The sequence below is a fragment of the Cynocephalus volans genome, chromosome 8 (assembly GCF_027409185.1).
Source record: "Cynocephalus volans isolate mCynVol1 chromosome 8, mCynVol1.pri, whole genome shotgun sequence".
Taxonomy (NCBI): Eukaryota; Metazoa; Chordata; class Mammalia; order Dermoptera; family Cynocephalidae; genus Cynocephalus; species Cynocephalus volans.
The window spans coordinates 79,518,738-79,533,491 of record NC_084467.1 but is presented as its reverse complement, the minus strand read 5'-3'; positions in this window follow the sequence as shown (position 1 = coordinate 79,533,491).

The window sequence follows — 14,754 nt, the reverse complement described above, 5'->3', positions numbered from 1 at the left end:
TTCCCACCCCTCAACCCCTTCCCAGCCTCCAGTAACCACAGTTGTCACTATAGTGCCTGAAAGCCAAAAGATTATGTTTTCTCCCAACTCACACTATTTTGAGGTCTAATAACAAAATAGAACAAAAATTAAAAGAGAGTACTTTCTCTGCCATAGATTGCTGTACCTGTGAAGAGGTAGGTGTACGAGTCATGTGTGCACATATTTATCGAGCACCTCTGCACCTGTGTGTTACAGGGAAATGCTGATGTCTCACTACTCTGCAGTTAAATTGGTGTGATGTCAGGAAAAGAGCAAGAGATCTGTAGCCTGAAGATGGGCTTAGATTCTCAGTTCTCTCCTTTACGAATACTGTTGCATAAACAAAATCTCCAGCCCTGATTTCCTCATCTGTGAAATCAAGACAGTTTTACATGGTATATCTACCTCAATGGGCCATTATGGAGATAAAATGAGACTGTGTGTATAAAAGTGCTGAAATATCATAGAAATGTAATGTTATTTTTATTTGTAAGACTAATGTGCATGAAACAAAAAATTAATATTTTTATACAGTGTGTATAATTAAATATTTAAGGTAGTTGGGTACTGCTATCAGTGCAGTAGGAGATCAGAATAGGGAGAAGTTGGTGTGGATTGCAGTGGCCAGTGAAGTTTTTGGTTTATTTCCATTATTTCCATTGTGTTACCTGCATTTATTCATTCCTCATCTTTCTGAATGTCTTCTTACCCTTGAACAAAGCAGACTTAGTTAGCTCTGGCTGCCTTTGTTCCCTGACAGTAGTTAAAGTTTCAATTAGACCGGTATCCATTGAAAGTTGACATACCCACTTCTTTTACGTATTTGTACAGACATAGAAGCAAGTCTGTATTTGGGTTGTGTTTTGGCAGAGTTTGAAGTCATGTTCAAAGATCTTAAAAAAAAAAAAAAAATTGAATAACCGAGGACACAGACTAGAATTCTAACCTTCAGTTTATGTGCAATATCAAAAACATGCAAAGTTTGTGGTATCTGAGCTTCATCTGATCATTCGTACATGAAAGTACAAAAAGAAGGCCCAGAAATAGGAGTCTTGTCAGTTTGAATGTTAGTTAAATAAGTACATAAGATAAACAGTTCATGGAAGGTTATGCAGCTGAATTTTTAATCAGAATGCACATGAGACTACTGCACTACTATCTCCTGGTTATCAGAGCCTGTTAGATTTGTTGCTTATCCTACTTATGTGGACTGGGTTGTGAGTTTTAATGCTGTGAGCTTTAACATGCCCATGTCTTCCTCCCTCTGAAACATTGTTAGATCTACCAACTCAAACCCTGCTTTCCCCCAACTTAACATGGTTTAAGAAGTAGTTAACAACGTCTAAGTCATTCCTCCGATCCCTTGATATGGTCTCTGCAAATGTTTGTGGAGGGGGAAGTACGGGTGGTAGATAAAAGCAAGGTCTTGAGTCAAACATACCTGGGGTTGAATCCTGTTTCATTTGCTTGATGCAGACTCTGGCAAAGTTATTTCATCTCTGAGTTTATTTCTGTTTTATAGAGGAAGCAACTTAAGAACTATCACTTTTGGTTGTTGTAAGAATTAAGTAATATGATGTTGATGAACGGCTTTGAAGAATCACTGCTTATCAGAATCAGCACTCAATAAATGGTAACTTACCATCATCATGTTTACCATCATAATCATGGAAGAATGGATAATTCTAACTGCATTTTCTCAATTTTAACTTGAGCTCTCCTTTCTCCTGCCAGTGTTATCCCCAGGAACTCCATTCCCTGGAAATAAGTCCATGCTGATTTCAGAGGGCACAAGCTGAGGTCTTGGTGACTCTCACAGCTGCCTTGTTCAGTTAAATCCTTTCCCCTACCTCTGACCTTCGACTCATATAGTTCTTTGTGTCTGTTTTTTTTCACTCAGCATAAAGTTTCATCTGTATTGTTACATTTCACAGTAGTTTGTTCTTTTTCGTTACCAAGTAGTATTCCATTCTTAGGATATAGCACATTTTGTTTATTTATTATCAATTAATGGGCAGTTGTGATGTTTCTAGTCTTTGACATTATAAATAATGCTGCTATGGACATTCACGTAGAAGTGTTTGTGTACACATACATTTTGATTTCTCTTTAGTAGGTGCCTAGGAACGTAATTGCTGGGTCCTGTGGTGGATTTATCTTTGAGTTAAAAGAATAACTGTAAAACTGTTTTCCAAAGTGGCTGTACCATTTGACATTCCCAGCAACAATGTGTGGGGTTCCAGTTTCTTCACATTCTTGCTAGCATTTGGCATTGTCATACTTTTTAACTGCAATCATTCTAATGGATATGTAGTGGTATCTCATTGTGGTTTTAATTTGTATTTGTCTAATGACTAATAATGTTAAGCATTTTTTCATATGTTATTAGCCATTTGTATATTTTCTTTAGTAAAATGTCTATACAAATCTTTTGCCCATTTTTAAATTGGCTTTTTTTTTTTTGTCTTATTGTTGAGTTGTTAGAGTTTTTTTCTTTTTTTTAAATATATATTCTAGGTGAAAGTCCTTTATCAGCTTTAGCATTTGCAATTACTTGTCTATCTGTGGCTTGACTTTTCATTTAATTAATGGTGTCTTTTGGAGAGCAAATGTTTTCAGTTTTGATGAGGTCTAATTCATCAATTTTTTTCTTGAATAAATTTTGCTTTTGGTGTTATATATATGAAACAATATTGCAAAGATTTGCTCCTATCTTTTCTTTACTAAATTTTAGTTTTACTCCTTAAATTTAAACCTGAAATCCATTTTTAAATTAATTTTTGTGTATGGTGTGAAGTGAAGGTCTAAATTCTCCTTAGTGTCTTCCTCTTCCTCTTCTTCCTCCTTTTTCTTCAAAAAGATAAAAGTTCTTTTTCATATGAATAGCTGGCCATTCTGGCACTATTTGTTGGAAAGACTATCCTTTCCCCATTGAATTGCCCTGTTGACTATAGATACATAGCCCTACTTCTGGACATTCTATTCTTTCCTACTGATCCCCATATCTGTCCTTATGCCAGTAACACATTAAATTGATTATTGTAACTTTATAGTAAGTTTTGAGATCAGGTAATGTAAGTCCTCTAACTTTGTTCTGCTTGCTCAAAGTTGTTGTGTCTGGTCCTGGTTCTTTGTATTTCTATATAAGTTAAGATCAAGAATTTCTACAAAGGTTTCTGCTGAGATTTTGATTGGTATTACATTGATTTACAGATTAATTTGAGGAGAATTGCCATCTTAGCAATATTGAGTCTTTCAATCCATGAAAATGGTATATCTCTTCATTTATTTAGATCTATTAATTTTCTCTTAGCAATATTTTGCAGTTTTCAGAAGTTCCACTTTTTTGGTTACATGTTCCCAACTGTTTTATTCTTTTTGATGTTATTGTGAATGGAATTGATTTCTTAAGTTTAGTTTTAAGTTGTTGATTTCAATTATGTAGGACACAATTGTTTTTCATATGTTGTTCTTGTATCTTGTCCTTGCAAAACTTGCTTATTCATTTCAGTAAATTTTTTTTATGTTTTGTGATTTTCTATACATAATCATGTCATTCATGAAAAAAAACAGTTTTTCTTGCATTGTAATGAGATGAGACCTTTAATTTCTTTTTCTTGCCTGATTGCCCTGGCTAGGACCTCCAGTACAACGTTTAATAAAAGTGGTGAAAGTAACATTCTTGCTTTGTTCCTCATTTTAGGAGGGAAAGCATTTAGTCTTTTACCATTAAGTGTGATACAACTGTAGGTTTTTTATAGATGCCTTTTGTAAGATGTGGAACTATCCTTCTATTCCTAGTTTGTTGAAATGCTTTTCTTTTTTTAAATTTAATCATGATTGGATGTTGAGTTTTGTCAGATGCTTTTTCTGTGTCAATTAAAATAATCATGTGTTTTTTGTTCTTTATTCTATTAATACATTATATTACATTAATAAATCTTTGGATCTTAAACCAACCTTTTCTTGGCTAACTCCTACCTGGCACAGTATGTGACCTTTTTTATGTGTTGCTGAATTTGGTGTGCTAATATTTTCTGAAGAATTTTTGTATCTATATTCATGAAGACCATTGGTCTGTAGTTTAATTTTCTTATGTTGTATTTGTCTGGTTTTGTATTAGGGCAACATCGGCCTCATAAAACAAGGTGAGAAGTTCCTCCTCCATTTTCTAAAAAGATTGATATTATTTCTCTCTTAAATGTTTTTAGGACTTAATTAATGCAGTCTTCTAATTTTTTTGTGTGTGGGAAGACTTTCAAATTCCTTATTCATGCTCTTCATTTGATATATTTGGATTCAGACATTTTATTTCTTCTTAAGACAGCTTTGGTAATTTGTGTTCTGTGAATTTATTTTGTCTAATTTGTTGGCATAAGGTTGTTTTCCTATAATTCTTTTTTATTTCTATTGTATTTAATCATTTCCCCTTGTTCTTTCCTGATTTTAGTAATTTGTGTCTTCTGTCTTATTTTTCTGGACAGTCTAACTAAAAGTTTATCAATTTTGTTGATTATTTCTAAAGAACTGACTTTTGGTTTCATTGATTATTTCTTCTTCTCTTTCCTATTTCATTAATTTCTGTTCTGATAATAAATATTTTCTTTCTTTTTTGTGTGTGATTTCATTTCTTGAATGTTGCTATTTCTTTTCAGCCTGAAAGTCTTTGTTTAGCATTATTTATAGGTTAGGTCTGCCAGCAATAAAGTCTCTGTTTGTGTTGAATTCTCAAGATGGTTTCTAGGAATGTCTTTATTTTGCCATTATTTTGAAAGATAGTTTTCAGTGGATATAGAATTCTTGGTTGAATTTTGTTTTCCCTTTCAGGAATATTGAATATGTTATTCTAATGATACCTGGCCTGCATTGTTTCTAATGAGAAATGAGATATTAATTGAATTGTTGGTTCTTTGTACATGATAAATTGTTTTTCTTTTACTGCTTTCAAGATTTTCTCATTATCTTTGATTTTCATTAGTTTGAGTATGATGTTTCTAGGTATATATCTCTTTTTTCCTATTCAGAACTTGTTCAGTTTCTTAAATATGTAGATTAATGTTTTCTCTCAAATTTGGAAAGTTTTCAGCCATTATTTATTCAAATACTTCTTTGTCCTTTTCTCTCTTTCTAAAACTCTCATTATACATATGTTGATAAGTTTAATGTTGTTCCACAAATTTCTGAGACTCTGTTCACTTTTCTTCAATCTTTTGAAGAGTACCAAGAGGTTCTTTGTATTGAATAATTTCTATTGATCTATCTTTTGAGTTTACTGATTCTATCTTCTGCTATCCCAAATCTGCTACTGAGCAATTTTTCATTCAGTTATTATACTTTTCAACTGTAGAATTTTTTTTCAGTTCTTTTTTATAGTTTCCACTTCTCTATTGATACTTGAAACATATAGTTTCCACTGCTCTATTGAAACTTCTCTGTTCATTAAGCTATTGTTATGTTTTACTTTAATTCTTTGAGCACAGATTCTTTAAATTCTTTGAATGTATTTATAATGGCTCCTTTGAAATCTTTGTCAGAATCAAGAATTTTATTTTCTCTTTGCCATTTATTAATAGCAAACTGCAGCCTATTTCCTCTTCTTATCCTAGACATAACATTGAAAGGTCATTTTGTTAACACTGTTATTTATTTTTTTTAAGACTCTATTTAGGCATTTGTTTTTAACACTATTTTTACTGAACAGATATATTCATCTGTGTCTATGTGTTCTTTCACCCTATCTTTTAAAAACCTAATTTCACCAAAGTGTTCCTTGTGCAGCTCTTATGGCCTGTATCCAAAATGACCTAAAGTGGCAAGAAACAAACAACCCAACTCAAGCTTGTTCAAGTAATAAGGCAAATTTATTAGCTTATGTAAATAGCATGTATTGGGGTAAAGGTTCAGATGCAGCTTAAAACTATGGCTTAGTTTTTTTCTTCTACATCTTGGTTCTATTTCCTACAAGTTGTTTCCAAGTCTCAAGAAAGCTTTTCTGTCATAGTTGGAATATGGCTTCCAGTAAGTCCTGGCTGTACATCGTTTTGTATTCTTGTTATTTATATAGAGGAAAGAGGAAGTCTCTTTTGATAACTTTACAGAAGAATGCATAGTTAAAAACATCGATTACAAAAAAATTCTAATCTTTAAGAATTGACATGTGACTCATTTCAGTGAGTTTAGACCTTGGCATGGCGACATCTACTAAGTGTTTAAATTGCTCTTGCTTATGAGGGGAAAAGCTTTTGAACAAAAGTCAATTTAGGAGAAAAGCTCTCTTTCTCCAAAAATTCAGATTGAGGAATTAAAGGCACTACAATAAGAGGGGAGAAAAGTAAATAAAAAGAACTTGGTTATGCCTGATAGTATTATAAATTTGGGAGAAAAACTTTTCTAATGCTTTGAATTGAATTTAAGCCACAAGTTAAATTGAACAAGCCCTTCTATATCCTAAACTCAAATGCCTAAAATATGAGAATTGCAAGCACACCTTTCATCTGTGTATCATTTTCCTTCTTATGAGCTATATGGCAAAACACGTTTTGTGAAATTTTATTATATTATTATATAAAAGAAAAATTGCATTATAGATTTGTTTTTCCTACTGTAACTTAAATAGGACTTAAAATAAGAAAGGAAGTGGTGCTCCTAGCCTTTCAAGAGATCCTGCCTACTAGACAATTTCAGGAGGTTTAGAGTTGAGATTGTGAATAGAAGGGATAGAACAGAACAGGACAAATATAAGCCTCTGTTTTTTTCACCACAGTATCGGTAGTGCCTGAAGCAGTGCCTGGCCTTTAAATGAATGAATGGTTTATGGCAAATAATAAACACAGGCATGAACGAAGAGCTATGAACATACAGAGGAAACAGCAATTTATTCAGCCTGGAATGGTGGGAGAAGATAGCGAAAGTAGATGATGGGAACTTTCACCCTGGGCTTCAGCTGTACAAACCTTTATGGGGGAGAAACATTTAGGCAGCTCAAGTCTGTGAAAAGGCATATTGCATCCACATGCCAGGGCCTCTCCTAGGTACTCCTGCGGTTTTCTGAGCATTTTCCTGCCTTTGCATGTATTGCACTGCAATTCTCTCTACTTGCCTAGGGGATTGGCTTAGTCATGAAACCCTGGTGACCTTGCACATTTCCACATACACCAAATAGGCAAGGCTTGACTATGACCTGACTTGAGTTTGGCAGAGTGCCCTGTGATTCCCCCTGGAGTAATGGGTGATGAGCCTGGGGAGGAGCTCCACAAACAGTTTCTTTCATCTCATAGGAGACTGCCATGAGGCAGTTCCTCATTCATCTTCCTGGTTTTGGTTGAGCAGAGGACTTTCAACCTCATTTCTTGCCCCTGTCCCCATAAAAAACAGTTGCAGCCTTCTGCATAAGTCTATCAAACTTCTTGTCTGTGGTTTACAGTTGGCTCCTCCATGGCAGAGCAAGCCTACCACTCATGCCATCTGTTGTCTGGCCCCTCCAGCTTAGTGTCATTCTGTGAGAATACACATGTGAGAGCCAACACCATGCTGTCTTGCTTTGGCTAAGTAATAAAATGTCTGAATCCCTTTGGGTATGTTGCCTCCTTCCCATATCAATCTAGAGAAGTGAGCTGCTCAGTTACCACTTGTCCATGTGACCCCTTGTCTGTCCTTACAACTAGACCATGAGCTCTTCAATATTCTCAGTGCTTAGCAAATGGTTTTGCACGATTGCTTAATAAGTGGTTTTTGACATGATGAATGAATAATCGGTGATGAAGAAGTGAGTGTGTCAGCCAGTTTCTTGTGTCTGGACTAGAGGAAGTGCAGGGATCGGGAATGGAAGAGGATGTAACAACTGAGGCCAGATCATGGAGGGTCTGGTGTATTGTGTTGTGGATTAAGCAAGGCTTTGACGAGAAGAACATGATTCTATCCATCTTTTTAGAAACTAGAATAACAATGCTGAGATTGTGGATGGTCAGACCAATTAGGAAACTATAAATCCAGGATCTAATTAAGAGTGTAGCAGTGAGATTGGAAGTGAGGAACAGAGGATTTTAGTTGTTTTTGCTTTTCTTTATTTTTTTCCTTCTCTTTTTTCTTTTGGCTTAAGCAATAGAACTGATGCTGATTTGATCTGAAAAAAATACAGAAGTCAAAGCTGAATATAATTTCATAGATTTTTATTTTGCTTTATAAATTTAACTCTAAGAAGTGCTTACTATTTAATTACTTGACTTTTCATAGTATTTAAAACTTGGTTTTATATTTGAATAAAAATGAATTCAACATCTTGAACCATTCTCTTTTAAAATCTGGATTATAAATTTCTGAGGCTGCCAAGATGTTTAATCTTTTCACTAACTTGTACCTGCTCACAACTCATAGTAGCAAAAGCTGCCATTAGACAGACACTTCTAGATTACAAGCACCTTGAGGATAGGAATCATGCATTATTTATAACTTTTTATTATTTGTAGCACCTAGCATGGTGTTGGACTCATACAAGATTATTAATAAATATTTAATGAATGACCGATTCACCTACTTAATCATGTAAAAGTCTTATCTGAAAATACCAAGACTTTTTTTACAAACAAATCACAAATATAAAAGTAATTTAAGTACAGTTGTCACATCTTACTTTAATCTTTATTTTTATCTTCTCAACTAACATTTATAACTTACCTAATCTGCTCTCAAACATATCATAGGCAGTCCAGATATGAATGAAATATAAAGGATCCCTTTCCTTTAGAAGCATGGCATTTATTTAGAGAGACAAGACATATCCTTAGGTGAAACTGCTAAATGACAAAACAGACCGAATCTTACCACACACTGAAGGATCTCTGAGGGAAAAGATAATTGTGGGATGGTTTCTTAGGAATAGATTTTGCAAAAGGTGGAATTTTATGTTATTTCCATTAAAATGAGTTTGGCATTAAGTACAGGTTTTCTATTTTATTTTAGAGGAAAGTAAAAAGGTCTCTGAGGTGAGGAGGACATAGGAGCAAACATCCACAGAACGTAAGAAGAGGGAAAGAGGCAGAGGCCAAATATTGTATTTGGAGAAGCTGAATTATCATAGTGAGAACTATTTGAGAGCTATGAATTTTAAAACTACCACTAAAAAATAAGAGTGTGTTGGGTATAATGATTCACAGCACATTTACAAGCAGAATATCCTCAGAAGAAGAACCACTGAAATACATCATTTAAGAGCCTTCTGGAAGAGAATATTTAACTCACCCACTGGGCTTCAAGTAAATGGGAGCTTACTTGATGAACAGTTAAAACAAATAGTTTACTAGAAATCATAATTTATTAATAATCTCAGAATTAAGATCCCTAGAATCTCACATCCTAAGGATCAAAACTCGGCACATGTGTACCCTGGCCTTGGAAGAATGGTTTTAGTAAAGACAACTGTCTTTGTTTTAGGGGTGTGTTCAAGTTAGTTAACTTCTCACAGTTTATTTCTTTATCTTTATAATAGACTGCTAATAATATAAACCTCTTTTGCTGGGTTTCTCCAAAGCCCAATAAACATTTTTCCCCCATTTTATTCAGTGGTCCCACCCAAAATTATTAGACTGTTGTTAGCTCCTTGATGCACAAATGTGTGTATCTTATGTGTTGTCAATACTGTTTAGGCACCTGATAAGTACCCTTGCTGACCGATTACCCAAAACACCTGCTCTCTTCATCTCTTTCTCAGTGGAGGCCACAGCTGCACGCAGATAACTGTTCTTCTAAACACTGTTTTTAAAGAGTTTGTACTCTCTGTAGAAAATGGGTAAGCAGCAAATACAAGGTGACTGTTATTGAAATTGTTAATCATGTAGGGGCTCTGTGCTTTATATATGATGTGTTTGTTAATATTTACAGTTAATACCTATCCTACTTCTGAAAAGTCAGTCAGGATTCTTAATGTAATATAGAACAATTATATAAAAATAAACTAAAAACTAGTTAATGGTAGCAGCCAGCTTGATATTAGTAGTTACTTAGGACATTTGAATGCAAGTTTGGATACAAGTGCTCTAGTTTCCTAACATTCAATGAGAGATTACACATCTGCCCATCTCCTGATCAGTAGAAGTAAACAGAAATATAGGACATTGTAAAATTAGTCTGTGATGCATTTAATCTTGCAGTGGCTGGAGGGTCTGAGCTAGAAGAAGCAGGAATTTTCTCCTCAGTATTTTTCCTTTTATTGTGACCACTTACCCTGGGGAAATGGTTTCTGGCCTGACGGTGGCATATGCCATGCAGTTTCCACACAAAGAGTGTTGTTTCAAATCCCTACTAGACTAGGTTCCTAATTTTCTTAAATCTAGATCAGAATTGTAAAACTGAGCTTGGTGCTTGTTACGGTGGACTAGATCAGGTATATCTTATTGTCATTTAAAATACTCCAAAAGAAGATACTGAAAATGCTTAAAATTGGGTTAGTTGCTCTAGCAACAAAGCCAGGCTTCTGAAGATTATCCTCAGTGACTGCAGTTTTGGCAGCCGAGTAGCAAAAGGGAAAGGTAATAGTCCTGGAACTTTGCTTCTAAAACTTGGCTTTAAGTAACTACACCATCAGCAGATAGCAATATTTATATACATGGAAATAAACTTGGAAATAATTTTAATTTTCAGTTGAAATGCAGGGCATGTTCTTGAAATGATTTCTGTTTACAGGAAAAAAATTTTCAGTGGTATTCAGCCCGAAGAAGAAAGTAGCTATGAATACAAGATTACTGGGTAAGAAATGAAATAGGCTAGAAGTTGGAATGGATATGAGTTTGGACATATCAAATATTTTTGTGTAAAGTAGAATCATTGATTTCTGCCTGTTAGCAACTTGTTTATGTCCCTTTGAACAAAGGACAACTTAAGGCAATTGAGTTATAAAGAATGGTAATTTTTATTGACTATACTCTAAATGACCTAAATTATGGGTGATATGAGGAAAGAACTGACTAGTTAAAAAAAAAAAAGTGGAAAAAAAAATCTTTGCTTTAATCTGTAGGTTTAATTTAGCTAGACCTTGATGAGAAAACAGAAAACTGGAATGTCTCGAGACTGTTAGAGGTCTCCTACTTCCTTCTTTCCCAACATTGACTTATGGCATTTAAACAATAGACAAGGCATCTTAGTTCATGGATTTAAAGTAAAGTACCAAGAGGCTGGATTACAATGCAGGTTTTAAAAAGTCTGAGTAAATTTAAGGAAGTCTGATTCGTGTGACAAAAAAATCCTCATTTGGAGACAGAGATGAGTTGGATATTCCGGTTCTGAAACTTTCAAGGTATTAACATTATGATGATAATCCTGTGACTTTGGTTGCTTGCTGGTTTGTTTGATAATGCAGGAAAGTAACTCTTTCGATCATAATTTTAGTAGAGTCTAATTGAGTCTTCATAAATATTCTTGTTTATGTTCTGAGGACATGCTCCTAGGCACACAAGATAACATTTGAACTTTAAAAATGGTTTAAAATATATCCACTACAGAATCTGAAAATCAACAGGAGAGTATGATATCAGTTGACCTGGACTTGTTATGGTGAGGCTAGTTTAATAAATAAACTTTTAGCCCTCGAAACTTCAAGTAATATGAAATATTCTTCAGGTTTCTGTTCTTGGGTCCTGGGTTTTCACCATTCTTTTGCTGTCATTTCCTTTCCTGTGCACAATTACCCAGGACTTAGTTTATCTCAGTGGTGACTTCAGTTCAACTCATTTTAAGAGGGTCATTTCTGCACCCAGCAGTGTATTAGGCACTGTGGGAGTAGAAAGATGAATAAAATACAGCCTTTTAAGATACCCCTTAAAATGTTTACAATACGGCAGACGAGTAAGAAAACGTATGTAATTAGTTTTAATTAATAGAAAGTAGAAAACTTAGTACAGGAAGTGGATTTTGAGCTTTCCCTTGGTGGAGGGAACAGCAGGAACCAAGGTATGGAGGCTGGCCGTGTCTGAAGAACTGTGCTTATTGTGTGATGTCCTGTCTTACCTGCTATAGCACAGTGCAATATCCTACTGACCCTCTGAATCACAGTGCAGCACCTTGTTTTACACACTGTATCACAATTTAGTACGCTGTCTTACCCACTATAGCACAGTATAGTACCTTATCTACCTATCATATCACAGTACAGTGCCCTATCTTACATACTGTGTCACAGTGCAGTACCCTACCTTATATACTATATCACAACATAGTATCCTGTCTTACCCACTACAGCACCGTATAGTACCCTATCTACCTACTGTATCAAAGTACAGTATCCTACCTTACATACTGGAGCACAGTATAGTATTCTGTCTTACCCACTATAGCACAGTATGGTATTCTATCTACCTACCGTATCACAGTATATGCAAAGTGAAGAATAGGAAGAGATGGTGAATAGGAAAGACTGTTCGGAATCTAATTTTATTCATGAAGTAGCCCATGCTATCTTTCCAGTCTCATCTACTGCTTCATTTATTTATTCAGTAAACATTGATCGCATGTGTACTGCAAGCCAGGTTAGGTGCTATGTCAGGTGCTGATGATGCACAGGTCAGGAAAAAGGGCTCAGTCTCTGACTGATGGAGCTTGTAGAAAATGGAGGCAGGGTTAGGTATTAATCAAATAATAGCATAAATAAATATGTAATTTGTGACTTTGATATTTGAATTTCTGATTTCTGTCCTAAGAAGAAAATACATAAGGAGCTCTTAGGATATATAAGAAGCCCTGGCTTAGTCTGGGGTGGGATGGGGTGGTGTGGGGAGGGGGAGATGGGCAGGGAATGTATCCCCATGGAAGTGATGCTTGAGTTAAAGTCTATAGAAAACAAACGGGCAGAGTTTTGGACAGTATTTTAGGCAGAGAAAATGGTGTGTACAAAGATTCTAAGGCTGAGGGGAGCATCCCAGTCGTAAGTAACTGGCTGGAGAGCAGCAAGTGGGGCAGAAAGGGGGTGAGACAAGGCTGACGAGAGGAGCAGGAGCAGGATCAGCAAACCTTGTTAAGGATTTTATTCTTTTTAACAAAAGCAACAGGGAGCCTTTGAGGAGTTTGAGGTGGGAAATTAACAAATGAGATTTGCATTTTAAAATATTATTTTTATTACACTAAATGCATTGGGCAGAAAGGATATGGGGAAACCAGGTATGAGGCTACTGCAGAAATCCACTGAGAGAAGACTGGTGGCAGTGGTGGTGGAAATAGACAGAAGTGGCCTGATACGAAAGAGCAAAAGCACCACAGCTTCAGATAGATTGAATATTGAAGGAAAGGAAGACGCCTACTAGGGTTCTTCTGGCTTGTCCAACTGGAAAGATGATGGTGCCATCCCTGGGACAGGGAACTAAAGCAGGACCAGGGTTGGAAATGGGGCTTTGGAGAGAGGATTTTAAACATGTCGGATTGAAGGAGATATTTAAGAGGAGCTTTCAAGTGGGGAAATATATATGTGAGTCTGGAGCTCCAAGCAGAGGTATGTATTTAGGAGTCATCAGATATAACTAAAACAATGGAATTGAATAAGGTTGGTTAGTGGGACAGTATACCAAGAAAAGAGCCAATGACTAAACCTTGGAGAACTCCACTATTTTACACCCTTTAGACAAGGACGGGCTTGTAAAGGAGATTGAGAAAGAGTTGCCAGAGAAAGGAGCAAAACCAGGAGACTCTGAAGCATCAAGCATCGTGGAAATCAAAAGAAGATGGTAAGATATGCTTCTAGAAGGAGGGAGTGGTATGTTCAAATCTTTGAAAAAAGATATAGTATGCAGTGTTTTTCAAACTTATATGTCCATGGAGCCTTTTCTCCACTGAATATTAAGGCACAATCCCAATGCCATCTAACGATCCATTTCTGTACATAAATTTAGTTTGTAATTTTTATGTAGTGATAAGCAACATTTATCTGAAGGAAGTTTTATGTAATGCTACTATACATTTTTAAAGCAAAATACTTACAGATGAGTGTTATTATTACAGTAGAAGAATCTTTACATCTGTTGATAATATCTTCTCACATGAGATATTTGTGACTTGGAGAGCAGATTAATATTAAGTTGAGAATAAACACTTTATTATTTAAGAAAAAGTGTAAATTAGAAAACTTCCATTATTTCTTCTGTTATCAAATGAATATGAACAGTGGCTTTCTTATTTAAAAGTACAATTGTGCAATAAGATATTTTAAAGCATAAGCATAAATCTTAAACTTGTTGCCATAAAAATATATACATTATAGTAATATTCCATATAGATGAAGTTAGTCACCAGGAGATTATTTGCTATGCTTTCTATGACTGCCTCTACTACTCTATGGAATTCACACTTTGTGTGGCAGCAACATACAAACGTGCATATGTATGTTTTTCCCCATTTCCTTTGCCATGTAAAACTTTTGTCTTCTCTACAGAAATGTACATGGAGAGATTATGGCTCTCATCTACCCATCTTGCCACGTAATTCTTACAGCTGTTCCTCAGTTGTTAATATATTTCTGTGGAATATGTGTAAATAGACATGAGCAAACTGTCTAAAAGTTATTCAGCTAGTCAGTGAACCATGTAATCTGTTGGTTCAGAGACAACAGATAATAGAGTGAGACATTTGCTTTACCATCCACACACTCCATGTAGCATCTGGGCTCCAAAAGTCAATTCGTGTTCTGTTGGGGCTTGTCTCATCGCACTATATTATCACACTGAGGACAGAAAATTTGGATAATGACTATCTGATTTA